Here is a 12,513-nt window from a genome sequence, read left to right as displayed (position 1 = left end):
AGACATAGGTAAGGTGGACATTCAGTACCTTTTCCCCAGGGCAGGAATAGCAAACACTGAAGGGCATATTTACAAATTGAAGGGAGGTAGGTTTAGGGGAAACATCAGAGGTAAGCTTTTCACAGAGAGCTCTGGGTGTCTGGAATGCTTTGCTGGGGCATTTAAAAGGTCCTTAGACAGGCACATGGATGAAAGACAAATAGAGGGTTAAAGGGTAGAAGGGTTAGTTTTTTTTTGGTAGGAATATATAGGTCGGCAAAACATTGAAGGCTGAAGGGCCTGTATTGTGCTGTAATGTTCTATCTCCTGTCATCACAGGGGTAGTGCCAAGGGGACATTTCATGGGGAAGGATGAGTGGAGAAGGGAGACACAGAGGGAGCAGACCCTGCAAAAGTGTAAAGGGGAGGTGTAGCACAAATAAAGGCTCTCATGACTGGAGGGAGAATACATGCTTTTATTAGCTTATAACACAGGGTAAGGTGTTACAATGCTCTTCAGTAGGGCTCTGGGTTTAGGCGGGAAACCTGGGTTATATATGGGGAGATGAGGTGGATCCTGGGGGAGGAGCCAGCCATCAGCACAACCCATCACCAGTGAATCTTAAATCACTGCATTCACCCCTTCCTTCAGAATTAGGGTCTGTGGATGAAGACAGAGAACACAGACTCAGTAAAAAAAAACACAAATTAAAATATATGCAATTATATAGAGATTTAAATGATCCAGGAACCTGGAAATCCTAGAGGAGCGCCTCAGCACTGGTGGGCCTTGGGCTCCTTGGGTCTCCTGGTCGCCTTGTTAGGGAGGCACAGTGGGTGGTAGGGTGTCTGTTTCTATGATGGTGGGGGTTGACTCTTCCTCCTGACCTGAATCTCCTGAGGCCCTGATTGGAGATGGTGAGAAAGAGTTCTGGAACTTGTGGATCACCTGAGGCAACGGATTCTCTGTTCCGGAGTGTGCCAGGTCCCTGCTAGAGACAGTGTCTCCCCTGCTATCCAGATACTCTATGTAGGCGAACGTGGGATTGGCATGTAGTAGTCTCACCCTCTCCTCACGTGCTTGCTTAGAAGGACCGGACCTGGTGTGGTGAGCAGGTTGGGAGTATGGTTCCTGATGCTGATCTCCATTCAAAATTGAATAAAAGCTCGTGAGGAGTCACTTTGTCACTGTACAGAGTAGTGTCCAAATGGAGTGAAGCACCATGGGTAAGACAACCTGCCAGCATGAGTCTGGGAGGCCTCTTGACTTGAGGGCCAATTTGATGGCTTTCCAGACAATGGTGATTTCTTTTTCAACCTGCCTGTTCCCCCGGGGATTGTAGTTAGTAGTCCTGCTGGATGCAATGCCCCTTGCCAGCAGGTACTGACATAGCTCCTTGCTCATAAATGATGAGCCTGGGTCGCTGTGGATATAGCCGGGATACCCAAATAGGGTGAAAATACAATCTAGGGCCTTGATAACCGAGGAAGTGGAAGTGTCTGGACATGGGATAGTGAACAGGAAGCGGGAGTACTCATCAGTGATGGAGAGAAAAAATGTATTCCCATTCGTAGAGGGGAGAGGTCCCTTAAAATCCATGTTGAGCCGTTCGAAGGGCCAGGATGACTTTATCAGGAGCACCTTAATGGGGCAGTAGATGTGTGGCTTGCACTCAGCACAGACCTGGCAGGACTTGGTCATTTCCCTGATATCTTCCATGGAGTAGGGCAGATTGTGCGCCTTGTCAAAATGAGCCATGTGGGTAACTCCTGGATGGCAGAGCTCATTATGCAGAGACCGCAGTTGGCTGGTCTGTGCAGAGGCACACCTTCCTCTGGGTAAGGCATCTATCTGGAAGGTCATTAAGGGCTCCTAGTTGATAGGAGATGCCATAATTGTAGGTGGAACATTTGATCTTCCACCTAGCAATCTTGTCATTTTTGATTTTTCCCCTTTTGACGTTATTGAACATAAATGCCACAGAGCACTGGTCAGTGAAGAGTGTAAATTTCCTACCAGCCAGGTAATGTCTCCACTGTCTGATGGCCTCTGCAATGGCTTGAGCCTCTTTCTCCACAGAGGGATTCCAGAGCTCGTGGCCTTGCAAGGCCTGAGAGAAAAATGGCACCGGCCTTCCTGCTTGGTTAAGGGTAGTAGCCAGAGCCACGTCCAAAGCATCATTTCCACTTGGAAAGGTACATTCTGTCCATCGCATGCATGGTGGCTTTCACAATATGGTTTCGGACATAGGTAAAAGCCATTTGGGCTTAAGCCAAGAGGGGAAAAGTAGTGGATTTTAAGAGGGGGTGGAACTTATCTGCGTATTGACCACCACCAGTGGGCTGATATCGCCTGAAACCGTGCATCTTGGCGCCTCACAGTTCGGCGGGCAGCAACCTCCTTTGAAGAAGACCACAGAGCCCACCTCACTGACAAAAACCCAACACCCAACCCCAACCAACCAATTTTCCCCTGCAACCGCTGCAACCATGTCTGTCTGTTCCGCATCAGACTTGTCAGCCACAATCGAGCCTGCAGCTGACGTGGACATTTACCCCCTCCATGGGCTAGTGCTGGGTTCAATGATTTTCTCATTGAGCAGGCATTGAGTCTCTAATTTTATGAACTCCCAATCAACAGCTCTGTCCTGCCTGCTCTTCGTAGCAATCGACTTGCAATCCGAAGAAAGGTTTGGGAAGTGGGGTGGAAGGGGTGGGGGGGTCAATATTAAGTGTGGATAGACTCCAACTTTAATGGCCATGCTCCTTCGGCGAGTAGCGCAGCAGGTAGGCTCTGGTGAGTTCGGGGCTGAGGGCGATGGCTTGGGGCTGGAGTCAGAGCCGGGTGCTGTGCAGGCTGTGGATTTTCCAGGGGTTCCCTTCGCATGACAGACCCTTGCCCAGTGTCCCCTCTTACCACAGCTGAAACAGACAGACCTCTTGAGTTCATCCATGTTGAACATGTCCCTGGTAGTGTTTAGGTAGATCTGGAACCAGTCTAGCCAGTAAACAAACTCCTCAGCAGCATCTGGGGACAGAGAGTTGATCAGGAACACCTCGGCTTGAGCTGAGCTTCCATCTTCCTGTTATAAGTTCTTTGTAGCGTGAATAAAAGCTCTCATGCCTGGAGGGAGAACACATGCTTTTATTAGCAAATAACAAAGGGTAGGGTCTTACAGTGGTCTTCAGAAGGGCTCAGGGTTTATATATGAGAGAGGAGCCAGTCATCTGCATCTCCCATCACCAGTGAATTTCAGTTCACTGCAGGAGGAGAGGGGAATATGTGTCTAGCAGGTGGATAATATAGTCGGTGGCAGAAATGGTGGAGGAGTTTAATTTGGACACTGAGGCTGGTGGGTGGCACATAAGGACAAAGGGAATCCTGTCTTTGTTGTGCTTGGGGGTTGAGGGGGCCAGACAAATGTGTGGGTAATGGAAGATACGTGGGTGAGGGCCCAGCTGATGACGGTAGAAGGAAAGCCACGTTGTTTGAAGGAGCTTAAGGCCTGTCCATTCGCTATTTTCTCAAAGGTCCTTTAGACTGGCTTGATCCTGTTTCATTTGGTGACTTAGTATGTCTAATAAGCCACCCAGCAATGTTGTAAGTGCAAGCTTTTCCATCTTGGTTCTGTTCAAAATAATAGTTGAATTTCTGCCCCCTTGTCTTTATATTTCTTGAAGACAGAATGGATTTGCAACTTTCCATCGCTATTCAGGAAGCCTTCAACTGTTAAAAAAAAAAGTCTGGATTATTCTTCACTCATCATTTTAACATATTTCTGGTCTAAAAGCATGCTGGAGAAATTGAAAAGCCTTGGCAAAATATGGAATTGCACACAAACATTGTTTTGCCCTATACATTGAAAGCTCTGAGGCTGAAATGGATTTTGCATAAGTGTACTGAAGCAAAGAAATAATGGTATCTTGCTCAGGTTGTGCAAAAAGCAGGAGAAACAGAGGGTTTCATATTAAAAGTGCCTTCTAGGTAGTTGACATGACGCGTCTAGTCAGACGTAAATAATGACAGACGGAAACTATCATGAGGTCTGTGAAGCATCAATATGCTGCCATCATTTTACTTCTAACCTTGCATTGCAAGCATCTCTCAGCCCTACAGGCTGATAGATAATTTGAAAGCAAAGCCTAATGACGCTGCCTACTGTAACAGCAATCATCTGGATTGGCATCAATTTAGCTAGGTTTAGACGCTGAGCTTTTGAGCCATCATTGACTTTTGACATGCCAGCCTTGCATTGTTTCGAAATATATTGTAAGCTTCTGAAAAACTTAACAGATTCAATTTCTGTGATTTTTCTTGGTTTCTCTTCGCATTGTAAGACCATTAAGATGATTCCACTGAAATATTTTAGTGAGTGACTTTCCACGTGCAGATAGCGAGCACCATGTAAAATAGATGAGTGATATATTTCCTTTGCAAAAGGTTTGGACAGGGTAGTAGAGTGTAGTCCAAATAATTTATTCTACAATTGAAAAAGGCAGAAAGAATTGCATTGTATAAACTGAATATGCCATCATTTAAATGCACAAAACAGTTAGCAAATGGTGCAATCTCGTCACATGAGTGCTATCTTATTATGTCTGCAATCACTACGTGGTTCATATTTGAAAGAACTTGCATTTAAGCTTTTGCTTATAATGACGTGTGTGGAAATTCTGAACAATTTGTATTTTCACAGTGCCTGGTTTTAGAGTACGGTTATTAATAAATATCAAATGGATGCTTAATACAAGCAATTAAGAATGTAATCACACAAAATAATGTAATGAAAGTTAATTGCTACTGCATGAATAAATAGACAGCAAATTAAAGCAACACGTACCAGAATTATTACATTTATCAACGGAAGCAATTTGACCTGCGCGACAGACATCACTAGAATTTTTAATTAAATATAGCTCAGTCTAATGATGGAGACATAGTTTGTTGGGGATATGCATGGTCAATAACCAGTCTGAGAGAGGGTGAGAAAGGAAGACATGAACTCAGAATAGCCATTCATCCCCTATTTTATCTATCCATATATATCAAAGGAATTGATCATTTCAAAAAATAGCTGCTTGAATTGCATTATCTTTTATCACTAGTTAAGGGAGCACGTTGTCGCTGCTTCACTTACCATTGACCAAGCAATGCTGCAGCATTCTGTATACTTTGGCAGCCTCACACTCGGTGTGAGACACACTGCATATAAAATCTCAGTTTACCTTTATTCATTTTCTCAGCAAATTAGCCAAGCCACTGAATTCCTGCTATCCTCGATATAGGACTGTTGTTTTGAGTCTGTGCATCAAAGACTGACAGTAAAGGCTTTCCTATAACACTGTCAATAATTTAAAGACATCATGATCAAAACAAGTATGAAATAACCCACTTATTTATTTCCAATTGACAGCTTACTATTAGCTTGTGACCACAGACGCACACACATCAATTCCAGTGAGGAGGAACAGCTCTAATTGGTGTGAGAGAATGCTGAGAAGCTTTTTATTTGTTGATATTGCAGGCTCTGAGAGACATTACAGACAGCCAATTCTTGGATGTGTGGGAAGGCATCTTTTCTATCTATGATTTCTCGATATTGTTCTTCATAACTCTTCGTACAATACGGGGTGTTATTGATTGTCAGTTACAGAAATGGTGTCTACTTACCAAAGTGGCACAATCTTTAACAGCTGGCTTTGACATTCCTACACAGTGTAGCTTGCCTGGCGCCATTTTTATTGTTATGTCTGTAAGCGTTCATCCAGATCTAGGCAGTTCCACTGTGATTTCATTGCTGGGATTAAACGAAGGAAGAATTCATTATCACATGACATATTCATTGCACCTTTCCTTCATTTTGTTCCTTTTTTTTATGTATTACTACAAAAGCATTAGCTCTTGGCCCTCTATTTACAGGGCACCTGCTAGTTTGTTTAGTGCACTGTATTTTCAGCTGTTTTAGATTAAAATACTTTATATAAACGGGGCAAGACCATTTTACTCTTTTTACTGGTGAAAACACACTTGTATCTTAATAGTGTTCTCAATTCTGAAAGGAATTAGAATCAAAATTCTTACCAGCAGAAGCAAAAAACTTGCACCCCTGTTGGTTTTTTGTTTTCCACAATGCAATAAGGATTTCAGGAAGTAGCTGACTCAGTGAAGGCTGGTTCTAGGAAGTGGCAATGTATGCAATCCAAGTGATAGAAATGAGTTTGGGCTATCAGATGTGAAGAGAATTCAATCTTCCTTATGAACAAGACATTAGCTTGTGTGTAAAGAAATGTCACCAGCTCAGTGGTGACTCCCTCAGAATCACTTTTTCATGATAAATGGTGCCACATACTAGATGCCATATAATTAAGGTATAAACTTTCACCTCTGTGTCAAATGTATACATAAGCAGAAGACAAGTCACAGAACAATTGCAATTACACTTGCTGTGTGTTTAGAAAGCATCTTTGCTTGTATGCTTCAGACAGATAATCATGTTTATTCTTTCAAGTCTTAAGTGCAAAGTCACAATGGCTGGTGACTGACTTGCGTCTGGTAAACAGGTTGATAAGGTTGGAATGTCACGCAGACAGGCAGCACGCACTTTGGTTGTAGTGGGTGAAATGGGACTTTACACCCAAAGCATAAACAGATTGATTGCACTGTGTACATTCATGGAAACAAACTTCTTTCCCTGAAAGTACATTGCCTGATGCTGTCTATTTATCCTATGGTTTCTGCTAAGTAGCTACCTCCGCTTCTGCACTGGCTTCTCATGCAAAAGCAGCAGGATTGATCTGACACCATAAAAGTTGTCATAAAAGTTCAAGCTTTTTTACAGCTGCCTGAAAGGAACTCCTTTGTTCTTGTTTACATTTGAGAAGAGTAAATCCAACATGAATCATTTATCAGCAATACTCTGTACTCAGTAGAATAGCAGTTTTAAAGTTATGCTTCTTAGGAATCAAACCAGACTATTCCTCCCCAGCAGGAGAAAATGTGAAAGGGAAGTCAGAAACACAGAGACATCATAAAGATTCATAAACTTTGAAAATGACAACAATCCTGTCCTTTTTGACTTGTGTTGAGTTATTTGGTTTTTAATGTGTTTTCTGGGAGTTTTTTTTAATTAAATTTTTGAGCACAAAGTTGCCTTTTGATATTTAAGCAAACTATTTATTTCAATTACTGTCGTCCCACTTCCTTGTACAGGTTTCTCCCTCTGAGTGCCTTTATTTTGTGTTTGAATTGAATATGCAGAGAAAAAAAATACAATGAATGAAAATGCCAGCTTTGGTGCAAAAGACGAGTGTTCACAGTTTAATTACTGCAGGTCACAAAAGATCACATTAACGGATGGTAAATGTCCTTTAAACACAGGCCACTTACATTGAAAAGCCTTTAATCTGGTTACCTTAACTTTCAGTTAATAGCTGTATCCAAGGCCACACACAGTGCACAGTGGACAGGAACAATCTGGATAGTTATATGTTAAGGATACAATAAAGATACATCATGTGCTTCCCGTGATCGTGGTGCAATACATTCTGAGTGAAAAGAGATCTTGTGTATGGGTTTTCAGGATGTTTTTGGTACATCTGGGCTGTTAATGCTTAACTATCCTGGTGAAATAAATTGTATATTTGAGGCCAAGTCATTCAGTTTGAAGCCAAGTCTTCCTTGCCATTAAGGTAAGTGTACGGAGTCTGCAGCGGTACTACCAATTCTGAAAAAGTCCAACTGAATGCAAAGTCAGCTTAAAGTTGAAGGTTTGTAAAATAAATTTTTTTAAAAATACCCAGCAAGTGAAAAGGAAATTTGCTAATGTGTTTGACTTTTCATGAAAATCAAAACAAGAATCAAATTGTTATAATGAAAAAGTTAACGATCCCTTTGCCTCTCTGATTTCCTCCAGTTTTTTTTTGCTTTTTCAGTTGCCGATTGACAAGTTCAGCATCTTTATGTTATTCTTTCTGATTCTAAAATATCTAGCTTTTTCACCTATATAAATGGTTAAAAAGTCCTTTGTAAGGTGGCTTTGAAAAAAAAAGGAGCTATTTCAGATTTTTACATAGTGAGGAACAGCAGGAGACATTTTAAAATTAGACCAATCTACATGTTTGTTTATAAATTAATTATTGGGTAAGAATCTAGGGTTTAGACATAGAATATATTAACACATAAATAAGTGGCATTTGTGACAAAGGGACTGTTCTGTTCAAGATGTGCAGTCCAAAAAGTAAAGAATCACAAAGAGAAGGCCTCTATATTTATGAAACCCCATGCAGTGCGAGCTGAAAGGAACACTAGGCTTTGCTCTGATAAAGCCACTGCCAGACATCTGAGAATATGACTCTGGCAAGGCGCCAAATGGAAAGGGAATAGATAAATCGAGCTGTGGCATATTATATAGCCTTGTCAATTGAGTACAACGAGGAAAAACTTTTGTGTTGATCTGGGACTGCAATCATAACTGCTTTATGTAACAATTTAAATCACTCCAATGAAACATTGTTAGCTAAGCAATTGGTAAAATATATCATTGTGTGAAATTAGACGTTAATTGAAAATACATTTCACTTTTTCTTCATTATGTTTCAGGAGCTTGGACAAACACCAGCTGAACGGGTGCTTGGAGAACACTGCATGTTTTAAGGTCATTGGCTTTTAACTGAACAATTTTTAGTAATTTATTTAGTAAACAGAATATTTTCAATCCTGAGACATTCTCTTGGATTCATACTGTATAAAAATGTTCCCCATTCATTCAGAGAAAGGTGGAGACATGTTCATTCATAAACCCCCCCACCTCCCCTCACATTCAAATGGAGCAATGGAGAAAAGTCTGTAGGGTTAGTTAACAGCTAGTGAACAACCTTAAACAGTTTTTTTTTTAAGAATATAAGAAAAAGTAGCAGGATGAAGCTAGGTGACCCTTCAAGCAAACTCTCTCATTCCATGAGACCAGGACTGGCCCAATCTTGAGCTCAACGACACTAGAGGAAACATATTTTCATGCCCCACCCCCATATACTTGAAGAAGGGCTCAGGCCCGAAACATTGGATGTATATCTTTACCTCCTATGAATGCTGTGAGACCTGCTGGGTTCCTCCAGCAGTTTTGTGTTTTTAGCCACCCCCATCAATACTCTTTAAGACTCTTACCTATTTCACTATTTTTATGGCACAACTACTTTATCGCCTGTTCACGTTTCAAAACAAAAGGCAAATTTACCTTTTATGCAGAGGACAAAAAAGACAGATCGAACGGTCCTTTTTCGCAGGAAGATTCCCGAGCCGGCTTCCGAAGGTGAAGGAGGCGGGGCACGTAGTCCAGTAATGCCGCCTGCCTCCATGACATGGAACATAGGCGCTGGGGAGTGAAAGCGCCCTTTACACAACAATGCCAACTGAGTAGAAGGTGCAAACGCTAGTGAAGATCTGTTCGAACAATCTTAGAGCTCAGGCAAGTATTTAAAAGTTGTATGTATTTACAAAAATATCTGCATAAAAATTCAGCAAATGCCAAACTAGTTGAGTGGACATTTCAAAGGTTCCTTTCATTGTCACATAAATAATACATTAAAAATGTAATATATATAATATCCTTCAACTCCATCAAAGAGTCACCATATGCATTGCCTGGTGCCCCTATCAATAGGAGAAAGAGAAGCAAAAGGCATCCCTCAGAGACACTGATATCCATGGATTTACCTCCAGTGCTCTTGCAACCATCTCATCCACATAGACTCCAGTTAAAACCATTGGCAACCCAAGCTCCATATCTAAACCTGTGCCCGAAGCCCTTTTGGGGCCTTTCTTTCCCTCAGCACCCTCTTGAATCCAAATTCCAAGTCCCTCACCTGTCTGGGGCCATGGTAACTTTCCCTATAGGCTTCTCTTTCCCAACTGAGAGGGTGGGGGGGGGGGGCACTGTTCTCCCCATTTCTTGTGCCCTGTGCTGATCTGCTGCTCCCCCAGTGACTGCAACCCCTCGTGGTACACTCCTCTGCCATTTACTTCACATGCCTCCATGGTTGCAAGATTTTTTAAAAAGCACCATCAAATCCTTTAACAGCCATCAGTGTCTGGACCAGGCAGTAGGACCCTGCAGAGCAGCATTGTGTATCCATTCCCTGCTCCCCCATGTCTGAACCAGTAGCGCTGCTGTCATTACAGCAGTTTCAGTGGTGCCATTATTTTTTTTTGCTTCAGTACATAAAAGAGAGTTTCATAGATAGTCCTACGATTAGATCCACTGTGGGAAAGTTTTGAAGCCAGGTAATTGTTTCAAGTTGTTGCTGATATATGTTTAGGAAACTACCAGCTCACTTTAGGACTTGGAGAATAGTTTATGAAGCTGTCCACTGTCTTTCTGGTGCACGCAGTCATATCTGAACCAGGTGACATTTTCATGTGATTGGCATTAAATTGTTTGGGTCAATGCTCCTGTGCCTGTAAGACCCCACATTAGGGCTCAAGATAATATTGATGGCTTTGTGTTGGTCCACAGAGCCAATGGAGTTTCGGAGCTTTCAGAGCTCTCGGTTGTTTAGACTGTTTGCCGATCTCTCTGGAGCTAAGACGATCCAAAGCTACAGACAGTCAATCTTCAGAGGGTTGGGTCAATTTCTGCGCAGTGAGACAGTGGCCAATGCTATGTTTATTTAGGTTTGCTCACTTCCATGTGGAAATTACCCAACTATACCAGATCACAGAACTGGATCACCTAGACAGCAAAGATGCATACATGTACATCACAAATTGGCATTTAATACCATCATCCCCTCAAAACTGATCAGCAAATTCCAGACCTGGGACTCAACACCCCACAGTGTAATTGGATCATGGATTTCCTCACTTCCAGAACACAATCAGTGAGGATTGGTAAGAATATCTCCACAATCTCCATCAGTACTGGACCACCACAGGACTATGTTCTTAGCCCCCTGCTCAACTCATTTTACACCTACAACCGTGTAGCTCGGTATGACAATAACACCATCTATAAATTTGCAGACAATCCCACGATCGTGGGTTGTTTAAAGGATGGGGATGAGTCAGCTTACAGGAGGGAGAGTGAAAACTTGGCTGAATGGTGCACCAACAACAACCTTGCACTCAAACTAAGGAGCTGATTATTGATCTCAGGAAGGGAAAGCCAGAGGTGGACAATCCAGTGATCATTGAGGGATCAGAGGTGGAGAGGGTGACCAAATCTAAATTCTTGGGAGTCACTATATCAGAGGATCCTTCCTGGACCCAACACACCAATGGCATTGTGAAGAAAGCACACCAGCACCTCTACTTCCTCAGGAGTTTGTGGAGGTTTGGTATGACATCAGAAACCCTGGCAAATTTCTACAGAGGTGTGGTGGAAAGTGTGCTGACTGGCTGCATCACAGTCTGGTATGGAAACATCAATATCCCTGAGCGTAAAGCCCTCCACAGCCCAGGACATCACAGGCAAAACCTTCCCCACTATTGAGCACATCTACAGGGAGCACTGCCGTCGGAGAGCAGCAGCAATCATCGAAGACCCTCACCACCCAGCACATGCTCTGTTCTCGCTGCTGCCATCAGGAAAGAGATATCGGTGCCAAAAGACTCACACCACCAGGTTCAAGAACAGTTGCTACCCCTATACCATCAGACTGCTCAACAACGAATTCAATCAGAGACTCTTACTTGTGCACTTTATTGATTTTCTTTTGTTCTCTCTGTATTGCACAGTCAGTTTGTTTACATTTGTTATCTGTTCACAGTTCTTTGTTTGTTTACATGTTTTGCACTGTGTACAGATTATATTTTGCACTACAGATTAGTGGTTATTCTGCCATACCCACAGGAGAAAGGAATCGCAGGGTTGTATATCATGTATGTACTCTGACAATAAATCTGAAATCTGATGAAAAGCTAGAATTGCAAGGACACTAGAGTCTTGCACAGGTTGATGGATGCTCCAACAGAAGGAACAAGTCTTTGTGAAAGGCACAGGTTGTCATTTTCACATGTCCCCACATGTCCCCACATGTCCCCACATGACCCCACATGTCCCCACATGTCCGCACATGACCCCACATGTCCCCACATGTCCCCACATGTCCCCACATGTCCCCACATGACCCCACATGTCCCCACATGTCCCCACAGGCCACGTAAAAGGTCTTAAAATTCAGAGGCAATTAAAACTCACTCCAAGATTTCTTGCTTCAGTTTACCATCAGCTGTGTGTAACTCTTAGAGATTGCCTGAAGTTCAAATGGTGCTTGAAATTGCCAGAAGTGGTCTGAGTGTGTCTTAACATTAGCCATCTCCTCTTAATCCACGAGAGCCTTGAGCAGAGAGAACAGTGTTGTCCGTGTTGGTGAACTATGAGATCTCATAGCTGGGATAGCCATGATGTTGACTTTGGAGGCTCAAAGAAAGCACAAATGTTCTCAGTAATTCTGCATAGAATTCTATGTAGGAAGTACTTGGAATAACAGGCAAAGCCCAGGTAATTAAATATGTTTATTGTGTTTAAATCATTCCAT

General features: G+C 42.5%; 1 long non-coding RNA gene across 1 annotated transcript; it reads right to left on the bottom strand.

Moving 5' to 3' along the window:
- Positions 1-435: 435 nt before the first annotated feature.
- Positions 436-6,164, bottom strand: LOC138760184 (uncharacterized). The gene is made up of 4 exons (XR_011355493.1): positions 6,062-6,164; positions 5,651-5,777; positions 2,917-3,103; positions 436-640 (listed from the first exon to the last, which is right to left on the bottom strand). It is a non-coding gene; the product is annotated as an uncharacterized lncRNA (long non-coding RNA).
- Positions 6,165-12,513: the final 6,349 nt, after the last annotated feature.

The sequence above is a fragment of the Narcine bancroftii genome, chromosome 4 (genome assembly GCF_036971445.1).
Source record: "Narcine bancroftii isolate sNarBan1 chromosome 4, sNarBan1.hap1, whole genome shotgun sequence".
Classification (NCBI taxonomy): domain Eukaryota; kingdom Metazoa; phylum Chordata; class Chondrichthyes; order Torpediniformes; family Narcinidae; genus Narcine; species Narcine bancroftii.
The sequence above is the reverse complement of the archived record's forward strand: the minus strand, read 5'-3'. Positions and strand labels throughout refer to the sequence as shown.